Source organism: Sus scrofa, chromosome 15 (genome assembly GCF_054392235.1).
Source record: "Sus scrofa isolate SSC_HxYL_T2T_F1_AM1 chromosome 15, Sscrofa_HxYL_maternal_Yorkshire_Landrace_v2.0, whole genome shotgun sequence".
NCBI classification, from domain to species: domain Eukaryota; kingdom Metazoa; phylum Chordata; class Mammalia; order Artiodactyla; family Suidae; genus Sus; species Sus scrofa.
The window spans coordinates 55,268,286-55,274,285 of record NC_139397.1 but is presented as its reverse complement, the minus strand read 5'-3'; positions in this window follow the sequence as shown (position 1 = coordinate 55,274,285).

Here is a 6,000-nt window from a genome sequence, read left to right as displayed (position 1 = left end):
ATAGAGAAGTGTCTGTTGGGGGCTAAACTAGGTTTGTGCTAGTTTTCCCAAGCATTTAAAAAAATTATTTGGCTGTATTACTTAATTTATAATGACTATAAAGCTAATAATTAGTATTTTGTACAAATTAGTAATATTTATCTTAACAAATGTAACCCATTCTCTACTGTAAGTGGCTTCAGTGGGATACAGTTCAATGTGCACTGAATCAAAAGTGATTTTACATAAAGTAAGTGATATAGCTTTTATTTACTTTCACTCAAAAAGTAAAAAACAATGAGTGAGAAATGCAAATAACTCAATGTTATGCTATTAAACAAACATCTCCAGAAGTCCAGCAGACTGAACACAAAAGTTCACTGTAAGTCTGCAAGGTCCTTCTCCATTTTTTTTTCCATCTTAAAGCAAAAACATCAGTGTTTGCTTCTATGAAGGAAGGAGGATTGAAGGATCATGTTCCAGTTGGTAAATGCTTGTGCCTGCAGTCTTCTGTCCAGAAACCTTCTAATAGCTCAGTCAACCTAATTGTAGGAGGCTGAGGACCATTTGGGGTCACATGGACATTTGATATTATGTAATATTTCAATCATAGTAATCTTTTTTTTTTTTTTTTTTTTTTTTTAGGGCCATACCCACACCATATGGTGGTTACTAAGCTAGGGGTCAAATCGAAGCTGTATATGCTGGCCTACACCACAGCCAAGACAACGTGGGATCCGAGCCACATCTATAAACTATACCTCAGTTCACAGCAAGGCCGGATCCTTAACACCGTGAGCAAGGCCAGGGATCAAACCCACATCCTCATGGATACTAGTCAGATTCTTTTCTGCTGAGCTAGGATGGGAACTCCTATCAGATTTTTTTAAAGCTTTCTGTTATTGGATTTTGTCATGGGGTTTTTCAAGATAGGTGCTCAATTGTATCATTTGCTTTTTCTGTATCTATTAAGATGTTCAAATTATGTTTTTTCTCCTTTTTTATGTATGTGTAATGAATTAAATCAAGTGATTTTATAGGGATAAATCCTCCTTTTACTTCTTGGCCATGTCATATTTTTATTTTAATATATCACTGGTTTTGGTTTGCTAATATTTTGTTCAGGATTTTTCTCTTTGTTTATAGGATAATTTAGTCTCTAATTTTATATTAATGTAATGTCTTGTAAAATTTTATTATCAAATTTATGTAAGATTTGCAGTATTTTCTCTTTTTTCTTCTCTGAAAAGATTTATCTAAGATTGGTGTAATGTGATTTTTTAACATGAAATAATTAACAAGATAAGCCATCTGTAAATAGAACTTCATTTATGGTAAATTCCAATTTTTAAATTCCAATTCCCTTCACATGAAATGTCCAGAACAGGAAAATCTAGAGAAAATAAATAGCTGAGGGGGAGTTGAGGGGGAAGGGAGAAATGTAGGGAATGATAGCAAAATTGTACTGACTTTTTAAAAAACTGATAAAAATGTTCTAAAATTCACTATGTTGATGGTTACACCTATCTGTGAGTATACAAAAAACACTGAACTGTACACTTAATTGGGTGAATTAATAGTGTGTAAACTGTATCTCAATAAAACTGTTTAAAAAGTACATTATATGACAACTGGTTTATACATGAACATGTCAAAACCAAACTTGTAATGGAACAAGGACAATAGGCTCTACAGTTTTACAGATGCTCAATATACAACTCAGACATTCACATACACAATTTTTGTTCTATTACACGTGCCAATTCATCCTAAACTCTTGCAAGAATGTCCTGTTGATACTAAAACTTGTAGCTATGATTTATTCTGTTATTTATTCATTTCCTCAGGACCATGAGGTTCTTCACACATCCCCACAAAACGTCGATGGCGTGATAATCTGGGGAGCTGGATGGACACCATTTCAAAGGTAAGCCAGTATTTCAACAGAAAGCCCTCTTCAGTTCCCTTGAACATTGTCATTGAATAAGTTCAAGACTGCACAGTGGTAAGGAGAGCCTCATTCTGCTGGAAACTGCAGTTTTCAGAGGCTTCCTGAAATGCGGGAAAACCCTTCAGTGTAAGAGGATTTATAACCCTAGTCACTATGTTCTTTACACGTGTGTACCCCCCCCCACACACAGACGCACAAACACAATGGCCCATAGAATCAACCTTTGTGTGATATAGCATAAGGGATGTTAACTATTGGAAATTCTCTTAAATATTTAATCATACATGTTGGAAATTTGGTTTCCCATATATGGATGCAATGGAGATGAACTTATTTGGTTAAATGAATGTGGCCTTATCACTGAGTTTCAAACAATCTGCAAAATCAACTTCATCTTCCATGTGAATCTAAAAATGGCAGTTGAATTTTATCATTTTAACTTATTTGCCTGCATCTGGGCCCGCAGAGGATGCAAGGTTTCACCATTATCATCTATGGAGAATTTACCAGATCATGGGCTGAGAAACATAAAGCTCTGGATTAGCCTTCTCTGTTGATGGACTGGGCTGAGTAACAATTCAGATTCATCAAAACTGCTTCAGTTTTTCAGAAATGGGAAATGTTAACAGGAGTTATAAGTTGGTGCCAAATATGTGTTTACTACTTACTAAATTCATTTTTGAACATGCTCAATTATTTTGAATAATCATATGTATAATAAACAAAAAATATGTATAATAAACAAAAACTGCAAGTGTTTGCAGTAATTGTGGGTGAAATTTAATAATTTTACTTATCAACAAAGCATCTAACCCCCCTGTGAAATAGGCACATACATATGCTATACCATAATACGCTGTCACTTTATAAAGTGGCATGACATTTATACATTTACCTTGGTTGATCCTCAGAACAATCCTGTAAGACAGGTATCATGATCCCCACTTTATCAGTGATGAAACTGAGTCTCGGAGAACCAAAGTCACTTAAAGTCTTGCAAAGAGCAGAACATAGATCTGGGATTTCATTTCTTTGGTAAGTTTCTGACTCTAGATTTAATGTTTGAAACTATGCATTAAATATCATATTAAAGTTTGGTCTCTTCAGAGATTTTCAACTTTAAAGTCAAATTTCATAAATTGTTATTTTACTAGAAAAGTTTGCTTTTGCTATATAATCAGAATAATTAAAATAGTGCTAATATGTGTTTTCTTTTTCTTTGATTTATTTATTTTTTTGGCCACATTCATAGCATATGGATATAAAACCATACCTCCTTGGATGGAATAATTTAGAGATTCCCTTTCTCCATTTACATTTAAAGTATTTCATTTTTATTGCATATCTCACAATATACAATAAATTTATGACTTCTACTTCCTCATTATTTTCAGAAACTTAAAAATTAAATTGCCATATCAAAAGAAAAAGGCATATTGATGCAGTGCTATTGTCACAGCATCTTCAAAGATATTTGGCAGAATGCAGCACAAACTACAGGAAAACTTAGAGGCTATTTGAACTGATAAACTTATATTTAGAAATCTGTCCAAAAGAAATTAAAAATATTCAGAAAGCTATAAAACTATACATGTGCATTTAGTATTATTCATATCGGTAAGACTGAAAATTTTTGTGTTTGTACTATTTTAAAGTAAAAGTGCTAAAGAGGAATAATATGCTTTTTTAAAAAAAAAAAACCTCTTCATTATTTACTATAAACTTTTTTTGTTATATATGTCATATTTATTTTTATATTTTCTATACTTTCATGGCATAAAATAGTACAACTGCTATCTAAATATTTTCCTTGAGGGGCTGCAGCATTTGAAATCGTTTCTACGCCTGGACACTAAAATATCACCTGCTTCTGGTTAGTTAATTGAACTAGTGATTATTCTTGAATATGTGGGTTGGTCGTTTTCTGCCTGAAATAATTACCCAGTGAAGCTTACACTAAGGCTATCAGCAAGAAGCTAACAACCAGGGTCTTGGTGAGAAGAATGTGCATAACACTTCCATGTCTGCTGCCAGATGGAGAAGCAGATGGGTGTTTAATACATGAAAAACTAACTGCCTGACCTCAAATCTTCTCAGTATCCATTTTCAACAAGGTCAAGTTTTTTTAAAATCAAGTTTTCTATTCAATGGATTACTAAAAATGGTCTAAGAACAGATTTCTAAGACCATATTTTTACCTACAAATCATTTTTGAACCAAATAGTACATTGTTGTCTGCTACTAAAACATGTGGTAATACTAATATTTATTAATTTGTATGACTCAATAATCCGGTAGTTACTGAAAGAGATGTTACTTAGTGTTTCACATTTATATATTTCTCAGGCTAAATATTGAAATCATTAATTTTAGCACAATTATTTCTCTAAATTGTGGTAAAAAGGGATTTTAACTTGAAGACCAATTTACATTTGTCTAATGTGTGTATCAATTTATCTATCTATATAAATATATAAATATTAAAAATTATTATGCTATATTGACATAGAAGTTTAAATTTTCCCAACATATTTGTTAATGTACCCATTTGAGCTCTTACCTTTTATTGTAGGAACTTGTATGAAGTTCCTATTGTATGAAAATATTCTTTAGTGCCGGTGTTAAAGCAAAGTACACTTATTTCTCATTATTTCCAGATATCTGTAATTTTTCCTCAGGTTTTTTTGTCATTACAAAAATCTACAGGAGAATATGTTCATGTCACTAATATGAAAAGAGAAGTTAATCATAATACTCAGAAAATATATTTAGATTCACAATACCTGCTAACATATTTTCCCACAATTGTAATGCCTTTGTTTACATTCGTTAAATAGAACTGTTGCATTTTATTTTTTGTCTCAAACATATAAATAATTTAATAACTCAAATCTTGATTTACTAAATTGGAAAATGGTAAAGAAAATAGTAACATAAAGCAATTGAGATTAATGATGTAAATTCATATAATGAGCATGTATAAATAGATAGTAGATGAAACTATATCTGCTAGAAAAATTAATATGCAAAACCCATTTTACACAATTACTCATAAAAATTTAAATTATTCCATAACATCTTTAAAAATTGGGGGTTATTTTTCCCTAATACCTAAGACAAAGCAATATTGAAGGAGGCTTGATAAATATCTAGTTATTGACATACCTTCTAAAAAAATTGAAAGTTTTTTGGCAGTATTTGTCAATCAAATCATACTACTTTATAAGGACACTAGATGTAAAACAGCATTATTACTTGGCTCTAAAGCAGATGTTTTATTTTACATGTGGACAAAAACTGACAGAAAATAATCAGCTTCTGGCACTTGTTATGTATAGACAAGAGATAAATGCCAATGGCTTTTTATTTTATCACTAAAAATCCAGATCTCAGGACTTTCGATTTCTGTTCTGTTGTATAAAGGGCTTGGAAGTCATCATGCCAATCTTTATAATTTGAGAAATCTGGACAAACTGAAAGTCAGTGACTTTTCTTGGACTTATCATAGAACTAAGCTTACAGAGAGGAGTACAACCTTGGAATCTGAAGAGATGCAAGAAAATCCTTAGAATTACACCCAACATCTACTTACCTGGAGTGGTAGTTGCTAGAGCCTCCCACTGATAGGGCACTTACATAGTAGTTTTATTAAAAGCTGGAGGGTGAGGTGGTCTAATAAAAGTGAGCGATCTCAGGGGATGTAGTCCTGAAGGTCCCCACACTTGCATGGGTTCTACTTCTGGGAGCCCCACCAGTTTCTTATGGTGAAGATCTGAGCGAGGTCTCCTCATGGCTCTGGAAAGTGAAAGGAGTCATTTTTCTAAATATTCCTAGAGCCTTCTCAATGAACAGAGACCTGCTCCCCGGGGGAAAAGACTTTACGAGAGCTTTTTTATAAGCAGGATGAAGGGTAGTCCTCCAATTCCAGCTCTTTTAGTCTTCTTGTCTCATCTCAGGCGAGATGATTTTTTTTTTTAGGGAAATATTGATTTGAATTACTTGACCATTTTTACTGGGTTATGGTTGTCTTTTTTATTGCATATTAGTATTCTTTATATATTCTAGATAGT